The 25,664-nt window shown below is 39.0% G+C and overlaps 1 long non-coding RNA gene and 1 pseudogene across 1 annotated transcript in view; one reads left to right on the forward strand and one right to left on the reverse strand.

The window, feature by feature from the left end:
- Positions 1-25,664, reverse strand: part of LOC146406359 (uncharacterized) — a 38,970-nt gene that overhangs the window by 5,807 nt on the left and 7,499 nt on the right. The gene's annotated exons all lie outside the window — the stretch shown is intronic.
- LOC146406360 (T-complex protein 1 subunit delta-like) lies at positions 443-4,578 on the forward strand (annotated as a pseudogene).

The raw sequence follows: 25,664 nt of genomic DNA on the forward strand, positions 1-25,664 counted from the left end.
AGCAGTTAGACTCAGGGTTTATATACCATTTTAATAAAGGGTGATAAATTGTGGCCAACTGACTAAACAAAGAAAAGGGGTTTGTGCTTTTAGGGGTGGTATATTATGGGACAGTGACTAGAAAATACATGTGAGGAGCTAATGGAAGATGAGGAATTTTTTGGTAAAATTTTTATGCAGATTCATACTGGTGTTAACTCTCTTCACCGGCAATGAGTGTTCACCCCTTCCTGGTACAAGAAGGCACCTTTCTCACAGGAAATTTATGGCCTGTTTTCAGCGAAAAGGGAGGAGGCCAGAAAACTCTTCCTATATGTTATTTCTGAGTTGCCTCCAGCTCAAAATAATCAATATGCCAAAGTGGAATATTGGGGGGTAACATGTTCTGATCCTCTTCAGTGCCTAACAGTGAACACCGGTTATCTGCTGCCTGCTAGAATCAATGTCCGTCTATCCTTTTGGAGCCCACACAGACCCAGCCAAGCTTGCCAGCAGCTGTGGAAAAAGCGTCCATGAGGACGACAAACCGGCCCAGATCTGCTTCAGCAACATCTTCATGGCCAAAGTTGTTGCTGATGCTACTAGAACAAGCCTTGGACCAAAAGGAATGAATAAAATGATTCAAGATGGAAGAGCAGTAGTTCCCACTGTGGCCCAGTGGTTAACGAACTCGACTAGTATCCATGAACATGAAGGTTCAATCCCTGGACTTGCTCAGTGGGTTAAGGATCCACTGTTGTTGTGAGCTGTGGTGGAGGTCACAGACATGGCTTGCATCCTGTATTGCTATGTCTGTGGCATAGGCAGGCAGCTGTAGCTCCAAATCAACTTCTAGCCTGGGAACCTCCATATGCTGTGGGTGCAGCCCTAAAAAGGCAAAAGACAAAAAAAGATGGAAGAAGCAATGTGACCATTATAAATAGTGCTCTCATTCTTTTTTTTTTTTTTTTTTTTTTTTTTTATTTTCCCACTGTACAGCAAGGGGGTCAGGTTATCCTTACATGTATACATTGCAATTACAGTTTTTCCCCCACCCTTTCTTCTGTTGCAACATGAGTATCTAGACATAGTTCTTAATGCTATTCAGCGGGATCTCCTTGTAAATCTATTCTAGGTTGTGCCTGATAAGCCCAAGCTCCCGATCCCTCCCACTCCCTCCCTCTCCCATCAGGCAGCCACAAGTCTCTTCTCCAAGTCCATGATTTTCTTTTCTGAGGAGATGTTCATTTGTGCTGGATATTAGATTCCAGTTATAAGTGATATCAGATGGTATTTGTCTTTGTCTTTCTGGCTCATTTCACTCAGTATGACATTCTCTAGTTCCATCCATGTTGCTGCAAATGGCATTATGTCATCCTTTTTTATGGCTGAGTAGTATTCCATTGTGTATATATACCACCTCTTCCGAATCCAATCATCTGTTGATGGACATTTGGATTGTTTCCACATCCTGGCTCTTGTGAATAGTGCTGCAATGAACATGCGGGTGCATGTGTCTCTTTTAAGTAGAGTTTTGTCCGGATAGATGCCCAAGAGTGGGATTGCGAGGTCATATGGAAGTTCTATGTATAGATTTCTAAGGTATCTCCAAACTGTTCTCCATAGTGGCTGTACCAGTTTACATTCCCACCAGCAGTGCAGGAGGGTTCCCTTTTCTCCACAGCCCCTCCAGCACTTGCCATTTGTGGATTTATTAATGATGGCCATTCTGACTGGTGTGAGGTGATATCTCATGGTAGTTTTGATTTGCATTTCTCTTATGATCAGCGATGTTGAGCATTTTTTCATGTGTTTGTTGGCCATCTGTATATCTTCTTTGGAGAAATGTCTATTCAGGTCTTTTGCCCATTTTTCCATTGATTGATTGGTTTTTTTGCTGTTGAGTTGTATAAGTTGTTTATATATTCTAGAGATTAAGCCCTTGTCAGTTGCATCATTTGAAACTATTTTCTCCCATTCTGTAAGTTGTCTTTTTGTTTTCTTTTTGGTTTCCTTTTCTGTGCAGAAGCTTTTCAGTTTGATGAGGTCCCATGGGTTTATTTTTGCTCTAATTTCTATTGCTTTGGGAGACTGACCTGAGAAAATATTCATGATGTTGATGTCAGAGAGTGTTTTGCCTATGTTTTCTTCTAGGAGTTTGATGGTGTCCTGTTGTATATTTAGGTCTTTCAGCCATTTTGAGTTTATTTTTGTGCATGGTGTGAGGGTGTGTTCTAGTCTCATTGCTTTGCATGCAGCTGTCCAGGTTTCCCAGCAATGCTTGCTGAATAGACTTTCCTTTTCCCATTTTATGTTCTTGCCTCCCTTGTCAAAGATTAATTGACCATAGGTGTCAGGGTTTATTTCCAGGTTCTCTATTCTGTTCCATTGGTCTGTCTGTCTGTTTTGATACCAGTACCACACTGTTTTGATGACTGTGGCTTTGTAGTATTTCTTGAAGTCTGGGAGAGTTATGCCTCCTGCTTGGTTTTTGTTTCTCAGGATTGCTTTGGCGATTCTGGGTCTTTTGTGGTTCCATATAAATGTTTGGATTGTTTGTTCTAGTTCTGTGAAAAATGTCATGGGTCATTTGATAGGGATTGCATTGAATCTGTAGATTGCTTTGGGTAGTATGGCCATTTTCACAATATTGATTTTTCCAATCCAGGAACATGGAATATCTTTCCATTTCTTTACATCTTCTTTGATTTCTTTGATTAAGGTTTTATAGTTCTCGGCATATAGGTCCTTTACCTCCTTGGTCAGGTGTATTCCGAGGTATTTGATTTTGTGTGGTACAATTTTAAAAGGTATCGTATTTTTGTATTCCTTTTCTAATGTTTCATTGCTGGTATACAGAAATGCAACTGACTTCTGAATGTTAATCTTATATCCTGCCACTTTGCTGAATTTATTAATCAGTTCAAGGAGTTTTGGGGTTGAGTCTTTAGGGTTTTCTAGGTGTAGAATCATGTCATCTGCATACAGTGACAGTTTGATCTCTTCTCTTCCTATATGGATGCCTTTTATTTCTTTTGTTTGTCTAATTGCTGTGGCTAAGACTTCCAAAACGATGTTGAAGAGCAGTGGTGAGAGTGGGCATCCCTGTCTTGTTCCAGATTTGAGTGAGAAGGCTTTCAGTTTTTCTCCATTGAGTATTATATTTGCTGTGGGTTTATCATAAATGGCTTTAATAGTGCTCTCATTCTGAGACAAGTGCAAGTGTGACATCCAACAGCCAAAATGCTGAAGATAAGGAAGTAGGAAGTTGTACCACATTAGTGGTCATAGTTGCTGGTTCTCTCTTACACTCCTATACCAAGTTTTTTCAGAAAGGGAGTCATCATTTCCAAGTTATTCTAGAAAGATTTAGAAAAGAAAAGAGTATTGAGATTTTTTTTTTTTCTTTTTAGGGCCACGCCTTCAGCATATGGAAGTTCTGGAAGTTCCCTGACTAGGGGTCAAATCGGAGCTACAGCTGTCAGCCTATGCCACAGCCACAGCAATGTGGATCTGAGCCACATCTACGAACTGTACCACAGCTCATGGCAACACTGGATCCTTAACCCACTGAGTGAGGCCAGGGATCAAACCTCCATCCTCATGGATACTAGTTGGGTTCATTACCACTGAGCCACAACAAGAGCTCTGAGTATTGAAATCTTGGCATGTCTTGACTTGTGAACTGATTGACAGAGAAAATTTGTTAAGCAGTGCAACCACTTCATTGAACTCAACGGTCGTCTCTCAGTAATCAACTCTGCTTTCCTTATATGAGTATAAATGCAGTGAGGAAAGTGATTGACCAAGCTACAGGGACTGGTATAGATCTTAGAGATGTTAGAATAGTTAAGAAACTTGCTAATGCCCTCAAGTGTATAATGCTAAGTGAAATAAGCTGGACAGAAAGTCAAAACTCTGTGATCTCTTACAGGTAGAATCTTAAACAAACAAGCAAAAAACGTAAGCCCATAGATAAAACAGATTGGTGGTTGCCAGAGGTGGATGGTGGAGGGTGGGAAAAATGGGTAAACAGTTCTTGTTTATTTTTGTTTTTGGTTTAAACTGTCATTAAAAAAAAAAAAAAACAGAAAAAGGAAACGTTGTGGGACAATTGATGACTGTGAGGTAGGAGGGCTGGTTCTCATTCAAAAGGTAGCAAATTTTGACATCACCAGAAGTTGAAATGGCTCAGATTGGGCTCATTCAGTTTTGCTTATCTGATCCCAAAACAGATCAGGATAATGAAACAGTAGCTTCTGCTGTACCTAGCCCTGAGAGAGGACTGCCTATATTCTAAATCTAGCAAAGCAAATTTTAAAAACCGATCAATGTCCTTCTCATTCAGAAGTCTATCCTTAAGACATGCCCCTAGTGATCTTGTACTCAATTTCCTGAACAAAACAAAGATTGTGGTGGTTAAGGATACTGAAAGAAAAGATACCAGAATCAAGCCACTTGCTAATATTGAGCAATTCACTGCTGACTTGCTGGGTTTGGCTGAGTGAGCTGAGGGAGGTCAATTTCTATGGTTCTGGCAAACTGCTCAAGATTATAGACTGGTTCCCATTGTGGCGCAGTGAAAATGAATCGGACTAATATTCATGAGGATGCAGGTTCGATCCCTGGCCTCGTTCAGTGGGTTAAGGATCTGGCGTTGCTGTGAGCTGTGGTGTAGTTCGCAAACACAGCCCAGGTACCGTATGGCTGTGGCATAGGCCAGCTGCTGTAGCTCTGATTCGACTTCTAGCCTGGGAACTGTCATATGCTGTGGGTGCTGCCTTAAAATGAGAAAAAAAAAAAAAAGATTACAGGTCAAATAAACCCAGGAAAAAGTTAAAATTATTGTTCCTGGTGCTAACAAATTAGTGATTGAAGAAGCTGAGAACTTGGTTCATGATGCCCTGTGTGTTATTCACGCTCTATTAAGGTAGAGCTAATAGAGTGGGCCCTGTGGTTAACTGGATATTCACAAACATTGAATGTATGAAATCCTACTGCCTTCTGGCCGAGGTAGATGTTATGGAGGTCATTCCTCCTACACTAGCTGAAACTGCTGGCCTGAATCTTATTTCTATAGTAACAGAACTCAGAAGAAGCCCAAGGAGAAAAACTGTAGGGATTAACGTCCAAAAGGGAGGTATTAGAACTTTTAGGAGGAACTGGTTATTTCTTTGTTGGTTTCAGTCAGTGTCCTGACTCTAGCAACTGAAACATCTGGAGCATTCTGCAAATTGATGATGTGATAAATGCTGGGTGATATATATGACATTGGCTAGCTGGCACCATCACGGCCACTGATAGTGTGGCTGGAGTGGAAGACTGCCTTGGTGTCACTTTTTGTTTATAAGATTGTTTCATCTTTAAATTTCTGGGCTTGGTCTTCCATTTGGCATTTGCTTGAAATTGTATTGACACAATGACAATATTAAATATTTGGTTGCAAAATTTAAAATGCAATGTCCCTCTACACCTTCCTGGCCATTACTATACTTGTATTTTGTAAACAGCTGAACCTGCTTTTTGTCATCTTTATGAAACTTCACTCTTTAAAACATGCTTGCTGTTCTGTTACAGTGCATTCTGCAGTATGGCAGGATAAGCTGATTTAACCTTCAATTAAGTGTGTTTTAGGGTGTTTCTCCTCACATGGGCTATTGGAAACAATGTTGCATGGAATTTTTTTGTGCATAGCCCTGCATGATTATGTCTGAGGGAAGAATCCTAGAAAGAAATTCTGAGTCAGAGTTTATATGTGTTAAAATTTGGCTACTACCAAATTACTATTCAAAATAGGTTCTACTGTCCAAACTTATACCAAGGTAGAGAATGCCTACCTCTTAACTCTCTTGCCAGTGTTAAATCGTCCTACAATTTTGCCTTTATGGCTTACGGTGTTTCAGTCTTCCCTAGGAAGGTCACCCTTGTCCCAAGATCATGAGGAAAGTATTCTATGTCCTCAGTCACTGATCCATTCTAGAATTCTTTTAAAGTACTATGAAGTAGGACTCACTTCGTCGAAAAGAAGGGTTAGGGTGGGTATTTTAGCATTGTTTATAGATGGTCTATTTTTTCCTCAGCCGCTTTGAATGTATTCTCTATTATGTTGATTTATATTTTCCTCTACTAATAACACTCCATCCTAATTACTGTATGTTTATGGCATGTTTACACATGTGTGTTGTAATCTAATTTCCTCCTCCCACCATTCTATTTTTTTTTTTTTTTAATTCTTGGCTTTTTTTTTTTTTTTTGGCCTGACCTGTGGCATGTAGAAGTTCCCAGGCCAGGGATCCAACGCAAGCCACAGCAGTGGTAACACTGGATCACTACCAGAGAACTCCATCCACCCCCCACTGCCTTTTTTTTTTATTTTTTAATTTTTTTTATTTTTTGTCTTTTTGCCATTTCTTGGGCTGCTCCTGCGGCACATGGAGGTTCCCAGGCTAGGGGTTGAATCGGAGCTGTAGCCGCAGGCCTGCGCCAGAGCCACAGCAACATGGGATCCGAGCTGCGTCTGCCACCTACACCACAGCTCACCTCAACGCCAGATCCTTAACCCACTGAGCAAGGCCAGGGATCGAACCTGCAACCTCATGGTTCCTAGTCGGATTCGTTAACCACTGAGCCATGATGGGAACTCCAACCCTACTGCCTTTTTAAATCCTTGGCTATTTTTGTAAATTAAGATAAATCCTGTATGTAAAGATTTCGTTAAGATATGGCTATACAATTTTGAATAGAATGGCATTGGATTATACATCAATTTGGAAATAAGTAGTACTTTACAATATTGTGTCTTCCCTTCTAAGAACATGAATTCTTCTTCCACTTATTTAGGTTTCCTATGGTCTTATTTTTTTCAGGTCCTATGTTCTTGCCAGGTGTATTCCAACTCTTTGGGTTCTGTTACTTTGAGAATAGAATCTGGAGAGGATGTTTTGCCTTCCCAGAGAGAGCCTGCCCAGAAGAGAAGAGCTCACAGAAGGACTGAGTCAGATTTGAGATGAGTGGAATGTGGAGAAACAGTTCTGATGGTATGACTGAAATCTCACAGTGTGGCTGTGCCTAAAGCTACTTGGGACTCAATAAATTTTCTGTTTTTTTTTAATTGAAGTATAGTTGATTTACAGTGTTGTTTTAATTACTGCTTTATAGCAAAAATGATTCAGTTATATACACAATTCATCTGTTAAAATATTCTTTTCCATTATGGTTTATCACAGGATATTGAATATAGTTCCCTGTTCTATGCAGCAGAATTTTGTTGTTGTCCATTCTATATATAATAGCTTGCATCTGCCAACCCCGGTGTCTTAATTCATACCACTCTCATCCCCCTCGGCAACCACAAGTCTGTTCTCTATGTCTGTGAATCTATTTCTGTTTTGTAGATAGGTTCATTTGTACCATATTTTAGATTCTGCATTTAAGTGATAGCATATGATGTTTGTTTTTCACTGTCTAACTTCTTTATCCATTCATCTGTTGATGGATATTTAGGTTGTTCCATGTCTTGGCTATTGTGAATAGTGCTGCTGTGAATATAGGGGTGCATGTATCTTTTCAAACTAGAGTTGTCTCTGGATATTTGCCCAGGAGTGGGATTGCTGGGTCATGTGACAATTCTATTTTTAGCTTTTTGGGGAACTTCCATACTGTTTTCCATAGCGGCTGCACCAACAATGCAGGAGTATTTGCTTTCCTGCATACCTTCTCCAGCTTTATTGTTTCTAGATTTTTTTGATGATGGCCATTCTGGCTGGTGTGAAATGGCACATCATTGTAGTTTTGATTTTCACTTCCCTATAATTAGTGATGTTGAGCATCTTTGCATGTACCTGTTATCCATCGGTATATCTTCTTTGGAGAAATGTCTAGCTAGTTCTCCTGCCCATTTTTTGATTGGGCTGTTTGGCTTTTTTGTTGACTTGTATGAACTGTTGGTATATTTTGGAGATTAAGCCCTTGTCAGATGCATCATTTGCAAATATTTTCTCCCATTCTGGAGGTTGTCTTTTCGGTTTGTTTATGGTTTCCTTTGCTGTGCAAAAGCTTGTAAGTTTGATTAGGTCCTATTTGTTTATTTCTGCTTTTATTTCCATTGCCTTGGGAGACTGATTTAAGAAAACATTTGTATGGTTGATGTTAGAGTATGTTTTGCCGCGGTTCTCCTCTAGGAGTTTGATGGTGTCTTGTCCTACATCTAAGTCTTTAAGCCATTTGGGGTTTGTTTTTGTGTGTGGCGTAAGGGTATGTTCTAGTTTCGTTGATTTATGTGCAGCTGTCCATTTTTCCCAGCATCACTTGCTGAAGAGACTGTCTTTTCCCCATTTTATATTCTTGCCTCCTTTGTTGAATATTAATTAACCATAGGTGTCTGGGTTTATTTCTGAGTTCTCTATTCTATTCCGTTGGTCTATCTGTCTGTTTTTGTACCAGTACCATACTGTCTTGATTACTGAGGCTCTGTAATATTGTCTGAAGTCTGGGAGAGTTATGCCGCCTTCTTGTTTTTTTTTTTTTTTTTTTCCTTAGGATTGCTTTGGCAATTCCGGGTCTTTTATGGTTCCATATAAATTTTCAGATTATTTGTTCTAGTTCTGTGAAAAATGTTGTGGGTAATTTGAATTTTTTTTTTTGATCTTTTTGTCTTTTTTTTTTTTTTAGGGCCACACCTGCGGCATATGGAGGTTCCCAGGCCAGGGGTCCAATTGGAGCTTTAGCTTCCGGCCTATGCCAGAGCCACAGAAATGCAGAATCTGAGCCACATCTGTGACCTACACCACAGCTCACATCAATGCTGGATCCTTAACCCACTGAGTGAGGCCAGGGATTGAATCTGTGTTCTCATGGATTCTAGTCAGGTTCACTAACTATTGAGCCACAATGGGAACTCCCGTTGGGGGTAATTTGATAGGGATTGCATTGAATCATAGATTGCTTTGGGTAGTATGGCCATTTTAACAATATTGATTCTTCCAATCCAGGAGTATGGAATATCTTTCCATTTCTTTGAATACTTATTAATTTCTTTGATTAATGCTTTATAGTTCTCATAAATCTTTCACCTATTTGGTCAGGTTTATTCCTAGGTATTTGATTTTTTTGGGGTGTAGTTTTAAAAGGTATTGTATTTTTATGTTCCTTTTCTAATATTTCATTGTTAGTATACTGGAACTTGTATCCTCCTACTTTGCTGAATTCATTGATCAGTTCGAGTAGTTTTTGTGTGGAGTCCTTAGTGTGTTCTATATATAGTATCATGTCATCTGCATAGAGTGACAATTTAACCTCTTCCAATTTGGATACCTTTTATTTCTTTTGTTTGTCTGATTGCTGTGGCTAGGACTTCCAATACTTTGTTGAATAAAAGTGGTGAGATTGGGCATCCTTGTCTTGTTCCAGATTTTAGCAGGAAGGTTTTCAGCTTTTCTCCATTGAGTATTATATTGGCTGTGGGTTTGTCATAAATGGCTCTTATTATGTTAAGGTATGTTCCCTCTATACCCACTTTGGTAAGAGTTTTTGTCATGAATGGATGTTGGACTTTGTCAAATGCTTTTTCTGCATCTATTGAGATGATCATGTGGTTTTTGAATTTCCTTTTGTTAATGTGGTATATGATGTTGATTGATTTGCAGATGTTGAACAATCCTGGTGAACCTGGGATGAATCCCACTTGGTTGTAGTATATGATCTTTTTTATATGTTGCTGGATTCAGTTGGCTAAAATTTTATTGAGAATTTTTGCATCTGTATTCATCGAAGATATTGGCCTTTAATTTTCCTTTTTGGTAGTATCTTTGTCTTGTTTTGGTATTAGGCTGTCTTTGGGAGTGTTTCTTCTTCTTCAACCTTTTGGAAAGTTTAAGGAGGATGGGTTTAAGTTCTTCTTTGTATGTTTGTTAGAATTTGCCTGTGAAGCCATTTGGTCCTGGACTTTTGTTCGTAGGGAGTGTTTTTGTTACATACTCAGTTTCATTTCTAGTGATTGGTCTCTTCAATTGATCTACTTCTTCTGGATTCAGTTTTGGCAGGCTGTAAGTCTCTAGAATGTTGTCCATTTCTTCTAGGTTGTCAAATTTGTCAGCATATAATTGTTCATAGTATTCTGTTATGGGGTTTGTTTTTTTTGTTTTTTGTTTTTTGTTTTTTTTTTTTTTTTGTATTTCTGCAGTATCTGTTAAGATTTCTCTTTTTCATTTCTTGTTTTGTTTATTTGAGTTCTTTCCTCTTCTTGGTGTGTCTGGCCAGAAGTTTGTCAATTTTGTTTACCCTTTCAAAGAACTTTGGTTTTATTGACTTTTTCTATTGTTTTTTGAATCTCTATTGTATTGATTTCCTTTATGATCCTTATGATTTCCTTCCTTCCGCTGACTTTAGGTTTGCTCTTCTATTTCTAATTCTTTTAGAAATTAGAAAACTCCTAATGGGTGGGTTAAGTTGTTGATTTGAGATTTGTCTTCTTTTTTGAGGAAGGCCTCTATTGCTATGAACTTCCCTCTAAGCACTGCTTTTGTGGCATCCCATGGATTTTGAATGGTTGTGTTTTCATTATCATTTGTCTTGAGGTATTTTTTAATTTCCCTTTTGATTTCCTCATTGACCCATTGGTTTTTTTCTTTAGTCTCCATGCAGTCAGTTTTTTCTCATTTCTTTTCCTGTGGTTGATTTCTAGTTTTATGCCATTGTGGTCAGAGAAGATGCTTGAAATAATTTCTATACTGTTAAATTTGTTGAGGTTAGTTTTGTAACCCCAGTGTAATATGATCAATCCTTGAGAATGTTCCATGTACACTTGCAAAGAATATATATTCTGATTTTTTTTAGATGTAATGTCCTGAAAATATCAATGAAGTCTAACTTTTCTATTATGTCATTTAGGATCTCTGCTTCTTTATTGATTTTCTGTCTGGAGGATCTGTCCATTGATGTAAGTGGGGAGTTAAAGTCTCCTACTATTATTATATTCCCATCAATTTCTCCTTTTATGTCTGTTAGTATTTGTTGCATGTATCTGGGTGCTCCTATATTAGGGGCATATATATTGATGATTGTAATATCCTCTTCTTGAATGGATCCTTTTATCATTTAAGAGTGTCCTTCTTTGTCTTTCTTTATGGCCTTCATTTTAAAGTCTATTTTGTCTGATAAGAGTATTGCAACTTCTGCTTTCCTGTCTTTTCCATTCACACAAAATATCTTTTTCTGTCCCCTCACTTTTAATTTATATGTGTCCTTGCTCTAAGGTGAGTCTATTGTAGACAGCATATTGTAGGCTCTTGCCTTTTTATCCAATCTGCCACTCTATGTGTTTTGATTGGAGCATTCAGTCCCTTAGCATTTAAGGTAATTTCTGATAAATGTGTATTTATTGCCATTTTAAACCTTGTTTTCCAGTTGATTCTATGTTTCTCCTTTGTTCCTTTCTTTTTTTGATTGGATGATTTCATTTTATTTTATGTTTATGTCCTCTTCTTTTTAGTTTTTGTGAATGTACTGTTTGTTTTTGATTTGTGGTTTCCCTGTTTTTCCAGTATGTTAACCCCTTCCTATATCTGCTTTCTTGGGCCTGGTAGTCATACAGGCTCAAGCACATTCTAAAAAAGAGTCTAGATTTTCTTACTTTGTTTTCCCACATTATATGATTTTGAAGTCTTTTTTTAGCATCTTCATATTTGTCCTTTTGCTGTTCCTTGTGTTTATTGTCACTTTTATAATAGGTTTTATTTTTTTCCTCTTAGATATATATACTGGCTTATTTAAGTGATTTCTTTCCAATTGTGAATTTTCTTTATTCCATTTCTTCTTGCTTATTTTTTACTTGGAGGAGCCCTTTCACATTTTGTTTAGAATGTGTTTAGTACTGCCGTACTCTCAAGGTGGTTTTTTGTTGTTGTTGTTGTTTGTTTGTTTTGGTTTTCAGTTTTGTTTTTTTGTTGTTGTTGTTGTTTTTGTTTGTTTGTTTGTTTGTTTTTTGTCTTTTTAGAGCTGCACCCATGGCATATGAAGTTTCCAAGGTTAGGAGTCTAAATTGGAGCTGTTGCCACCGGCCTACGCCAGAGCCACAGCAATGCCAGAGCCACAGCAATGCCAGATCTGAGCTGCATTTGTGACCTACTCCACAGCTCACAGCAATGCCAGATCCTTAACCAACTGAGTGAGGCCAGGGATCGAACCCACAACCTCATGGTTCCTAGTTGGATTTGTTTTTGCTGAGCCATGACAGGAACTCCCTCAAGGTGTTTTTTGATTTCATCATTGACCCACTGGTTTTTTAGTAGCATGTTGTTTAGTCTCCATGTATTCAGTTTTTCTCATTTCTTTTTCTGTTGTGGACTTCTAGTTTCATACTATTATAGTCAGAAAATATGCTTGAAATAGTTTCTATACTCTTACATTTGTTAAGGCTTGCTCTGTGCCCAAGTAGTGGTCATGTCTAGAGAATATTCCATGTGCACTTGAAAAGAATGTGCATTTCTTTTTGGATGTAATGTCCTAAAAATATCAATTAAGTCTAACTATTCTATTGTATTATTTACGATCTCTGTCACCTTATTGATTCTCTGTCTAGAAAACACGTACATGGCTGTCTGCTATTCTAATTGGGTGATTTCCATTATTCTGTCTTCTACACTGCTTATTTATTCTTCTGTATTATTTATTCTGCTATCCATTGCCTTTGCTCAGCTTTCATCTCTGCAAATGAATTTTCTAGTTTTTCTTAGCTCTTCCTTGTAATTTTTAGTTCCTTTTTACAATAATCTGCATTTATATTGATAGCCTTTCTTAATTCCTTCAGTGTTTTCATTATCTACTTTTTGAATGTGGTGTCTATTAATTAGGCTGAAGACGTCTGTTTTATTTTTTGTTCTTTCAGGGGAATTCTCTTGGTCTTTTAACTGGGAATGGTTTCCATGCTTCTTCTTTTTGCTTCTAGTTCAGAAGAAATGATTATCTACTGTGGTCTTGGAGGGCTATTTTTATGTGACAGCATCCCTGTATAGCTTGTGTGGGTTTAATATTTTCGGTACAAGGGCTGTTTTTAGTATGGATGCCTGCCGCCACTTTCTTTAGCATGTGCTGGCCACCATCCGCTTGATAGGGAGAGTGCAGACGAGGAGGCTGGTGCTAGCTGCTGGAACCATGGTGGCAGTGGTAGCACTGGCTGCTTATACCTGTTGTCAGAACTCATGGCAGTGGCAGCAGTAGTTGCTTGCACCAGCTCACAGCACCCATGGAGGTGGTACTCTGTTGGCTGAGATCATGTGCGCAGAGCAAGAGGCTGTTACTGTGGCCTCACCCCTCCCATCATGTGCCCTCCAACGTCACCTCTCCCCAGTTGTAGCTGCACCACACTCCAGCCCCTTCAGGCTGTCTCGATGCAATCAACCCCAGTTCTCTGCCTGGGTCTGACTTCTAAAGCCCAAGCTTCAGACCCAACCCCTGCCTGAATCAGTAGACACATATGTCAGTCTGGGAAGTGCAGAGCAGCAGCACAGACTGTCTGTGCAAGTCTCTCTCCATTCTGCAAACCAGCTGCTATGCTATCCTCCATCCTGGCTCATCTCCCTGCGAGTGAGGGGGCTCCCCAGGGTGTGGGAACATTTCCTCTTTCACAGCTCCTTCCCAGGGGTGTAGGTCCTATCCCAATTACCCCCCCCCCTTTTTTCTTTTGTCCCACTTGATTATGTGGAGATTCTTCTTGCCCTTTCAGAAGTCAGATCTTCTGTACCATTCAGTAGGTATTCTGTAATAATTTATCCACATGTAGATATATTTTCGATGTATTTATAGGAGGAGTTGAACTCTACTATCTTCTACTCTGCCGTCTTTTTTCTTTTCTTTTCTTTTTTTTTTTGTCTTTTTGCCTTTTCTAGGGCTGCTCCCACAGCATATAGAGGTTCCCAGGCTAGGGGTTGAATCAGAGCTGTAGCTGCCAGCCTACACCACAGCCACAGCAACTCGGGATCTGAGCCACGTCTGCAACCTACACCACAGCTCACGGCAACGCCGGATCCTTAACCCACTGAGCAAGGCCAAGGATCGAACCTGCAACCTCATGGTTCCTAGCCAGATTTGTTAACCCCACTACACCACGACAGGAACTCCTACTCTGCCATCTTTATCATGCTCTCTTCTTTTTCTGTTTAAGCTGATTTTTGTTGCAAGTGAAAACTCAATTCATTGTTGAGTCACTGAATCAATTTTTCCCTGTTAACATTTGTTATTTAGTTATGGCTGTCATAAAAAGAAACAGCGTGGGTTCTAAATCTGGCTATTTTAAACTCTCATTAGTTCTACCTAATTTATACCTCACTTTCTTTTTCTTAGTTAATAAATTAGTGAGTGATGATGATAGTTGATTTCTACGTAGCAAAAATTCCCTTGATTTCTGGTCTATTGATGGCTTCTTTTTTTCCAGCATTTATTTTTTTCCATTTTAGGAGGGAGGAGTTTTAGAGTCATTGTTTAGACCATAATTTAACCTATGATCTCAGTTCTCTATGGTAAAACAAAACAAAACAAAGCAAAAGCATATCTTATTTAACAGCTATGATAGTGCTGAATGATGAAGCATTCCAGTTTTCAGAAGGGTTTTTGACTGGAATATCTAGCCACAAGAGGAAGAAATATTTTTTCCATGTAGTAATATTGTCACTTTTCTTAGCATGTAGATGCTTGTTCCACAAGCTAAGTATTCTGAGCTCATAGGAGGAATATGATGAGCATGATGCTGCACTGATTAATGTGACAGTTCAAAGTACTCTTGGGGTGCCAGATTGGAGTGCATTTCCTAGCAATTCTTACCCATCAGCCTGTAAGCATTAGGTCCCTCTGTTTTGTCTGATACCCTATCCCTTGTACACTTGGAAGGATAATCTGTTTGATATTATCTTCTTGCAAGTTCTTCCTGTATTTCTGGCTTCTAATTGGGTACTTCTAGGTAAATTCTGTTTATTTCAGATTCAAATTCACCCATTTTTTTCAGTTAACCTTGTCTTGCAAACTTGCAAAACTAAAAGTTTTCTTATCTTCAGGATGTTTGTTTTCTTTCTCTCTATTAATCAGATGTTCTCTAGTCTTCCTCTAGAAGCCCTTCCCTATCCCCACATTCTATTATATCCTAAGAACCTTCTTTCCAGCTCTCTTTAACCAATTTTCATCCTTATATACAACACATCCTTCTGCAACTCTGCTGCCTAGAACAACCAGTTAAACACTTCTCAAAGATACATCCTTACTCAAAGATCTTTATTAGTTCCTCGTGACCTATGGTGGAAACAGTGCAGATCCCTGAGACCAGCTTTCCCTTTGTTCCTGCCTCATATTCCTGCCAGTCTGTCCTGCTGTCTCCTGGATTCGTGTTGTTTGTCCTGTCTTTGAACCAATTTGTGTCCATGCCATTTCCTCAACCATAGCACTCTTTCCCATCCATTACTTCCTGAAATTCTTCAGTACTCATATTAAACTTTATCTCTTCAGTGAAGTTTCAAGGAATGTCTCCCTCTTACTGTTGAGTCCTCTTTGGCTTAAATTGCCACTTTGATATTTTCATTCTTACTTACCTTTCTTACCACTCCCCTTCCCTTCTTGCAGCCTTATCACACCCCTTCCTTTCTTTAGTAATTTACAGCCCATTTGATGGAGTTTCACCTCCATCAAATGGGCTGTAAGTTACTAACAAAAGCATAAATCTCTGACTTCTACTACCCTCAATTTATTATCAGTAGAAAGCTAAACACATAAAGAGTTCAAAATACTTAATAGTGGCCCTTCATTAGTTTTTTTTAAATGGCCCTCAGGTGCACAGAATCACATCAGTCATAATCATTAGTTCATGACATACTCATAATTGATCCATGTCTGCATGGACTGCTTATTTTTCATGAAATAAGAAGCACAAACAAATCCACACATTATAAACATCTAGCTCTTTGATCTTTCCCAAACTTTTCCTTTTGTAAGCGCTTAAAACTACAAAAATGCCATACTCTGAGTGTCGTGACTTAGAATGAGGATTCCAGAAAGACCTGTGTAGGTGGTCTTTAAATCCCGGAAATAGTGGAGAACACTGAGGAAAGGCGAGAGAATAGAGAGAAAAGGAGGAAACTAGGGATGCGACAGAAATCAAGAGGAGGTGGCACTTAAAGAAGTCAGGACTCCTAACCTAACATGACAGACCTGTAGCACATTGCTTTCTGATTGACCCACATGGCTCCTGCCTGGATTGGAGGTCATCATTCTTCTACCTCTGGATTTTTGGGAGGATGAGGGTGGAGGAGAAGGTCACAGTATTTTATTTTTTCAGAGATAGTTGATATACATCACTGTATAAATTTAAGGTATACAGCATAATGATTTGACCTACATATATTATTAAATTGTTACTACAATAAAAAGAAAAAGAAAAAAAATTCCTATAATGAGAACTCAGGGTCTGCTCTCTTAACAACTTTCCTATATATCTGCCAGAGTCCAGCTCCAGCAGCCAGGGAGTGCACACCCTGTCGGGGATGGACGGTGCTGGCAGATGCACATGGAGACAGCCTCTTTGTCCCTTCTTTCGGGGCACTGAACTGCTCGAATTTTATTGGCATAGGTGATTATTTATACAGTTTAGTTGTAGATTACATCATAGTTTCCAGATTTTATGGTACAATAGATATACATTATGTTCTAAAAATTTTTTAACAAACCAAAATTAATGGGCACAAAACATCATGTGTAAATGCATACAAAACATTATGTGGAAAAAACATCATGTGAAAACAAGGAGATTTGGTGCAAAGCATCTTGTGGTTACTACCTATTATTATGTTAAGTTAATCATTAACAGTCAGAAATGTGACAGACATAAGAATCTGACATTAACAAAGTTCATTTTTAGATTAAAACCTAGGGTAAAAACTTCAAAGTATTATGGCAAGGGGACAGAATAAGAAATTATTTTTATTTCTAAATCAACCAATTTATTAAAACTTAAAAAGCTTCCCAGGAAATTAAAAACAAGATTTATTATTATTATGTTTTTTACCATGAATAATACATACCTAACCTATTTTTGACCTACTGTGTACTCCAAAATACCTAACTCTAAGACCTATTGTTACTTATAACAAACTAATGAACATAATTTCTTACTTTAACTAAATTAGATTTGAATGGGAATTCTACCAGGGTGAAATTCTTACTATTCTTCATTGTTCCAGTTTATTGAGTCACAAATCAATGTAGGAAAATAAAAATAACCAACAAATAACAGGAAAGACTGAATTATCCAAGAAATAGTTTCCATTCTTGCGCTGCTAAGCAGCCCCTTCGTTTTGTTGTTGTTAGGTCAGCAGGTGAGCCTTATTGTCTTCTAGGGCCTGTCCTTGGAATTGCTCCATACAGGCAGGCATTTTCCTTGTTCAGGAACCTGCCCTCGGAATTGCAGCATTCAGACAGGCCTTTATCCTGATCAGGAGCTAGCCCTTGGAGCTGTACCATTCAGGCAAGCGCCCTTCCTCAGCTCCTTGTATTTTCTCGGCTCCCTGCATATATCCTACAGCAGTGTTAACTATAGCCATCATGTACATTATATCCCTAGCACTTATTTATCTTGTAACTGGGATTTTGTACCTTTTGACTACCTTGATCCAATTCTTCCTCATCCAACCCGTACCTCTGGTTTCCATAAATAAGGTCTCTTTTTTATGGGTTTGTTTGTTTATTCTGTTTTTTAGGTTTCACATGTATGTGAGATCATACTGTATGTCTTTGTATGATTTGTTTTACTTCATATAATGTCTTCAAGTCCCATCCATGTTGTTGCCAATGTCAGGATTCCTTCATTGTTTTTTTTTATGGCTGAATAATATTTGTGTGTGTGTGTGTGTGTGTGTGTGTGTGTGTGTGTGTGTGTGTGTGTAGAAGGCCCTGAAGTCTCCATTCAAAAACTACTAGAACTAATAAATGAATTCAGCAAAGTTGCAGGATACAAGATTAATATACAGAAATCTGTTGCTTTTCTATATACTAATAATGAACTAACATACCTACACCACTTTTTAAATTTATTCATTGACAAACACTTAGGTTGTTTCTATGTCTTGGGTATTGCAAATAATGCTGCTGTTAATATGGGAGTACATATACTTTTTTGAGTCAGTGTTTTCATTTCCTTTGGATATATTCCTAGAAGTCAAATTGCTAAATTGTATGATAGTTACATTCTTTTTTTTTAAGCCATACCTGAGGCATGTGGAAGTTCCTAGGCCAGGGATGGAACCTGTACCACAGCAATGACAATGCTGGATCCTTAGCATGCTGAGTGCCAGGATGTTAATTTTTGAGGATTCTCCTTACTGTTTTCTACAGTGGCTATACCAACAGTGCACAAGGGGTCCCTTTTTTCCATATCCTCTTTTCTGTTATCTCTTGTCTTTTTGATGACCATTTTTGTATAAGTTATAACGAAATGTTCTAATCCCATTGTTTTTTCATGTGACTGTCCAGTTTTCCCAGTACCATTTATTGAAGAGACTATATTTTCTCTATTGTGTATTCTTGTTTCCTTTGCTTTAAATTAATTGACCAGGAGTTCCTGTCGTGGCACAGTGGTTAATGAATCTGACTGGGAACCGTGAGGTTGCAGGTTCAATCCCTGGCCTTGCTCAGTGGGTTAAGGATCTGGTGTTGCCGTGAGCTGTGGGTCACAGACACAGCTTGGGTCTCGTGTTGCTATGGCTCTGACGTAGGCTGACGGCTATGGCTCTGATTTGACCCCTAGCCTGGGAACCTCCATATGCTGCAGGAGCAGCCCTAGAAAAGACAAAAAGACAAAAAAACAAAAAAAAAATTTAATTGACCATAAGTATGTGGGTGTGTTTCTGGGTTCTCTATTCTGTTCCATTGGTCAGTGTTCCTGTTTTGTGCCAGTACCATGCTGTTTCAATTACTATAGCTCTGTAGTATAGTCTGAAGTCTGGGAGGTTGCAATCTCAAGCTTTGTTCTCAAGATTACTTCAATGGCAATTTGGGGTCTTATGGGTCCATATAAAATTTAGGATTATTTGTTCTAGTTCTGTGAAGAATGTCGTGGGTATTTTGATAGGGGTTGCATTAAATCTGTAGATTGCTTTGTGTAGCATGGCCATTTTAACAATATTAATTCTTGGAGTTCCCGTTGTGGCACAGTGGTTAACAAATCCGACTAGGAACCATGAGGTTGTGGGTTTGATCCCTGCCCTTGCTCGGTGGGTTAAGGATCTGGCATTGCCGTGAGCTGTGGTGTAGGTTGCAGATGCGGCTTAGATCCTGCGTTGCTGTGGCTCTGGCGTAGGCCGGCAGCTTCAGCTCTGATTCAGCCCCTAGCCTGGGAACCTCCATATGCTGCAGGAGCAGCCCAAGAAATGGCAAAAAGACCAAAAAAAAATTATATATATATATATTCATTCTTCCAATCAAAGAGTGTGGGATAACTTTCCATTTCTTTGTATCATCTTCAGTTTCCTTCATCAGTGTTTCATAATTTTCAAAGTACAGTTCTTGCGCCTCCTTGATTGTTTATTCCTAGGTATATTATTATTTCTGATACAATTTTAAGTGGGATTTTTTTTAAACTTTCTGTTGGTTCTTTATTAATGTACAGGAAAGCAATAGATTTCTGTATATTAATCTTGTACCCTGCAACTTTGCTGAATTCATTTATTCTAATAGTTTGGGGCTGGATACTTCAGGGTTTTCTATACAAAGTATCATGTTATCTGCAAATATAACATTTTAACTTCTTCCCTTGAGATTTGGATACAATTAATTTCTTTTTCTTGTCTGATTGCTATGGCTAGGACTTCTGATACTATATTAAATAAAAGTGGTGAGAGTTGGCATCATTGTCTTGTTCCTGAAATTAGAGCAAAGACTTTCAGCTATTCACTGTTGAATATAATGTTATCTGTGTGTTCGTCATAAGTGGACTTGATTATGCTGTGATATGTTCCCTCTATAGTCTGCTTTGGTGAGTTTTTATCATGAATGGATGTTGACTTTTGTCAAATGCTTTTTCTGTGTATATTGAGAGGATCAAGTGATTTTATCCTTTTGTTAATATGAGTATCCATTGGTTGATTTACAAATATTGAACTATCCTTGCACCCCTGGAATAAATCCAGCTTTGACATATGATCTTTTTGATATACCGTTGGATTCAGTTTGCTAATACTTTGTTGAGAATTTTTGCATCTATATTCATTGAAGATACTGGCCTGCAATTTTCTCTTTTTTTTTTTTTTTGTAGTGTCTGTGTTTGGTTTTGGTATCAGGGTAATGGTGTCCTCATAGAATGAATTTGAGAGAATTCTGTCTTCTTCAATTTTTTGGAATCATTTGAGAAGGGTAGATATTAGTTATTCCTTATATGTTTGGTAGAATTCCCCTGTGATTCCATCTGGTACTGAAATTTTATTTACTGGGAGTTTGTTTTTAATTACAAATTCAACTTCAGTTAGTGATTGGTCTGTTCAGAGTGTTATGTTTCTTTTTGATTCAGTCTTGGCAGGTTGTATGTTTCTAGAAATTTGTCCATTTCTCCTAGGTTGTCCAATTTGTTGGAATATAGTTGTTCATAGTATTTGCTTATGATTTTTGTCTCTGTGGTATTGGTTATTTCTCCTTTTTCATTTCTTATTTTATTTATTTAGGCCCTCTGTCTTTTCTTCTTGGTAAGCGTGGCTAAAGATTTATCAATTTTGTATATTTTTTCAATAAACCAACTCTTGGTTTCACAATTTTTTCTATTGTTTTTTTTTTTTTGCCACACCTGTCACATGCAGAACTTCCCAGGCCAGAGATCAAACCCAAGCCACAGCAGCAACTTGAGCAACTACAGTGACAACACTGGATCCTTAACCCACTAAGCCACATGGGAACTCCTTTATTGTCTTTTGTCTCAATTTTTTAATTTCTTTTCTCGTTTTTATTATGTCCTTCCTTCTATTGCTTTTGGGTTTTGTTCTTTTTCTAATTCCTTTAGGTGGTAGGTTAGCTTGTTTATTTGAGGGTTTTTTTGGTTGTTGTTTTTGTTGTTCACTTCTTGAGGAAGACTTGTATCACTATAAACTTCCTTATTAGAACTGTTTTTACTGCATCCCTTAGATTTGGAGTGTTGTTTTTCATTTTCCTTTATCTCGAGGTATTTTTCTGATTTCCTCTTTGACTTCTTCATTGATACATTGGCTTTTTTAGTAGCATGTTGTTTAGTCTCCTTGTGTTTGTTCTTTCCCAACTTTCCTTTCTGTAATTTATTTCTAATTTCATACGCTTTTGTTTCCCCCAAAATTAGTTGATATAATTTCTAGCCTCTAATATTTGTTGGGAATTGTTTGGTGGCCTAGCATGTGCTCTATCCTGGAGAATATTCCATCTGTACTTGAAAAGAATGTGTATTCTCTTGTTTGGGATGGAATGTCTTATAGATATCTATTAAGTCCAACTGGTCTGTTGTGTCATTTAAGACCACTATTGCCTTCATGGTTTTCTCTCTGGGTGGTGTGTCTATTGATGTTAATGAGAGGTTAAAGTCTTCTGCTATTATTGTATTATTGTCAATTTCTCTTTTTATGTCTGTTAGTATTTGCTATATATATTTAGGTGCTCCTGTATTGGGTGCATATATATTCATGAATGCAATGTCCTCTTCTTGTATTGATCTCTTTATCATTATATAATGCCCTTTGTTTTAAAATCTATTTTGTCTGATATAAGTATTTCTACCCCTGTTTTCTTGGTTTTTTTTTTTATTGTGTTCACTTCAGTTTTTTATCTTTTTAAAAAAATTTTGGAGTTCCCGTTGTGCCTCAGTGGTTAACGAATCCTACTAGGAACCATGAGGCTGTGGGTTTGATCCCTGACCTTGCTCAGTGGGTTAAGGATCTAAATCTTGTAATATTTTTTGTTTGATACTGTTAACAAGTGTTTAAAAAAATGGAAAAACAATGGGAGTTCCCATTATGGCTTAGTGGTTAATGAACCTGACTGGCATCCATGAGGATGTGGGTTTGATCCCTGGCGTCACTCAGTGGGTTAAGTCTCTGGTTTTGCCATGAGCTGTGGTGTAGGTCACAGATGTGGCTCAGATCCCACATTGCTGTGGCTGTGGTGTAGGCTGGCAGCTACAGCTCCAATTAGACCCCTAGCCTGGGAACCTCCATATGCCATGGGTGTGGCCCTAGAAAAGGCAAAAAGACCAAAAAAAAATGTTCTTTATGTTGTTCTGATTGGGTGACTTCCATTATTCTCTCTTCTAGATCACTTATGCATACTTCTGTATGACTTAGTCTGCTATCCATTCCTTCTAGTATGTTTTTTATTTCAGTTATTGAATTCTTCATTTCTGATTGGGCGTTTTTTACATTTCTTGTTCTTTGTTAAAATTTTCACTGTGTATACTATTCTTTTCCCTAATTAAGTTATATTTTTATTACCAATGCTTTGACTTCTTTGTCTGGTAAATAGTTTATTTCTGTTTCGTTATTTATTTTTTCAGGGTTTTTCTTTTGCTCTTTCAATTAAGAGCAGTTCCACTGCCCTTCCATTTTATTTAAATTTCAATGAATCTATGGAATTCTCTTGTGGCACAGTGGGTTAAAGATCCAGCATTGTCTCTGCAGTGGCCTGGGTCACTGCTGTGTTGTGGGTTCAGTCCCTGGCTTGGGGACTTCCACGTGCCACAGGCATGACCAAAAGAAATTTTCAATGCATCTATGAATTTAGGTGAAAGTTACATATTGTGAACTCGAATGGGGTGTTATGTGAGAGTGTTCCAATACAGACTGTGTGTGTGTCCAATGCCTTTGATGGGAGAGCTGGCTTTGACATGGATGCATGCCACGTCTTTCTTCAGGGTTGCTGGCAGCCATCACCTTGATAAGGACTGGGGCTGGAGATGGAGGGACTAGAGCTGGAGCTGAATGTGAGGCTGGACCCCCCGCCCCTGCCCTGCTCTGTTCAGTGACCATCATCACTGTATCAGGGCAGTGTCTGATCCCAGGTTGCTGTTGCAGAAGCCCTGAGGGTTGGGCTGAGTTGGGTCTATTCCTTTTAAGTATGTTTTCCCTTCTCCCCAGACCTGGACTCTTGCACCAGATCAAGGGAGTCCTGAAGCAAGTGGGGCCCATGTGGACTTTCAGCTTGTGTCAGATATAGACAGAGGCCCAAGCCGTCTCTACTGAGCTGTCTGTGTACGCACCTGCAGTTTTTTTCCTTCACTCCACTCAGATGTAGCCTCAGATACAAGTCTCCTTTGTCCCTCACAGCCAATCACTACCCCCAGCCTCCGCCATCCATGCCCTGTTGTGGAGACACACCACAGGGCAGGAGGGGCCCACATGGACTCTGAGCATGTGTAGGGCGGTTAGCTGTGGAGAAGCAGCACCATCAAAAATCTAGGCTTAGAGTTCCCTTGTGGAATAGTGGGTTAAAAATCTGGCATTGTCACTGCTGAGGCTTGGGTCACTGCTGTGATGTGCCTTTAATCTTTGGCCCAAGAACTTCTGCAAGCTGCAGGTGTGGCAAAAAAAAAAAAAAAAAAAAAAGAAAAAAAGAAAAGAAAGAAAAATCTGAGCTGGGATTTCCTGTTGTGGTTCAGTGGGTTATAAACCTGACTAGTATCCATGAGGATGTGGGTTTAATCCCTGGTCTTGCTCAGTAGGTTAAGGATCTGGCATTGCTGTGAGCTGTGGTATAGGTCACAGACACAGCTCAGATCCTACATTGCTGTGGCTGTGGTGTGGGCCTGCAGCTGCAGCTCCGATTCAACCCCTAGCTGGGGAACTTCTACCTGCCACAGGTGCAGCCCTAAAAAGCAAAGAACAAAAAACAAAACAAAACAAAATATCTGCGCTGCATCTAGTATACTTCTTGAGTAAGCATCAACAATGGGACACTGCTGCCCTACCCAGGCACCACCCTAGGATCAAGTCATCTCTGTATCCCACAGTCAAGTCTTCTCCCTGGTGATGCCCATCCCAGATTCAATGCTGCACTACGGCATGGAGTGAGCAGAATCTGACTGTTCACTTGGCTCAGTCTGGGGTGCACAGCCCCATGGTTATGGGAAGTCCAGCAACTGCTAGAGCATACCTCTCAGCCCTGCCTTAAGGGCAAGCCAACACAAGTGTGCTCTTCTCAGGTTCAGTCCAGGTTTCCCACAGCCCTTCTGTTAGTCTCAGTGGTCCTCCAGCCAGCCAAGGTGGCTCTTCTCCCCCATGTAGAATTTTCAAACTGTGATTCTCACCACTCACTTCCCAGGGTAAGTGTCCTCCCATTGAATCTCCCTTTTCTTCTGAGTCCCCTCCCAGGGACATATATTCCTATACAATTGTTTTTCTTCCCTTCCTACCTAGTTACATGTATCTGTCTTACATCCTTGGTTGTATAGGAGTCTTTCTGCCAGTTTACAGTGAATTTTCAGTGAGAATTTTTCCATATGCAGGTATAAATTTGATGTGTTTGTGAGAGGTGAAGTCCACATCTTTTTTACTCCACCATCTTCATTGATGCCCCTACATATGACTGATTGTACATGTTTTCAATGTGTCAGTTATCTAATACTCATAGATTAGTATGCTCAGCCTTCATGGACTGTGGGCTATGTCCATGACCACTGTTTACAACCTTTAAAACTTAGAGTGAACATTTGTATCAGTCTTCTTGGGCTACCATAACAAACTACTATAGACTGAGTGGTTTAAACAACAGAAATTGATTTCTCACAGTTCTGGAGGCTATGAATCCATGATCAATGTGTTGACAGCATTGGTTTCTCCTGAAGCTTCTCTCCTCAGCTTAGAGATGGCCATCTCCTCATGTTCTCATATGGACTTCTCTCTGCACAGACATCTCTGGTATCTCTCTTCTTATAATGACACCAGTCTTATTGGATTAAAGCCCCAGTCTTATTACCTCATTTACCACCAATTACCTCTTTAAAGGTCCTACCTTAAATACAGTTACATCGGGTGTTAGGATTTCAACATACCAATTTTGTGGGAGCCACACAATTTAGTCCATAACAATTGTCAATTCCTCATCCCCTTTGAAGTACAACCCTAGCCTCTCAACCCTTCTAACAGTCTGCCATGTGACATCCAGAAAGCTCTTTCTTAAAAAGCCAGCCTACCAGTGTTAAGATTCCCAGCTTTCAGGTACAGTTTAGACTGTCTAAATTAATCCATAAGACTCTAAGCCATTGGCATCTTGCTCAACTCTCTGGCCTTAAATCCTGCTATGTACAAACCATCCCACCCCCATGCTCTGCGTTTTCCTCCCATTCTCCACTGTGTTCCTTCTTTATGTGATTATAACTTGCCAACTTCAGGTTTTATCCTGTAGGCTTCCATCTGCTCTCCTATCTATATCCTTTTTGCAGCTGAATCTTACTTGCTGTTTAGGACTCAGCTCAACTGTCTCCTCTTCTGTACAACATCTTATCTTGTGTGCATATATATGGTAGTTGTTCTTAGCTTGTTTCACCCCATCTGACCCATAACTTCCTTGAAGGCAGGGACCGTGTCCTATTTATTCCATTTGTATTCCCAGCACCTCACACAGTGCCTGGAATGACATAGATGAAGAAATCTATGGAACTAATTTCATATGAATCAGATAGTCTCATTCTTTTTTTTTTTTTTTGTCTTTTT

Source organism: Sus scrofa, chromosome 1, assembly GCF_054392235.1.
Source record: "Sus scrofa isolate SSC_HxYL_T2T_F1_AM1 chromosome 1, Sscrofa_HxYL_maternal_Yorkshire_Landrace_v2.0, whole genome shotgun sequence".
Lineage (NCBI taxonomy): Eukaryota > Metazoa > Chordata > Mammalia > Artiodactyla > Suidae > Sus > Sus scrofa.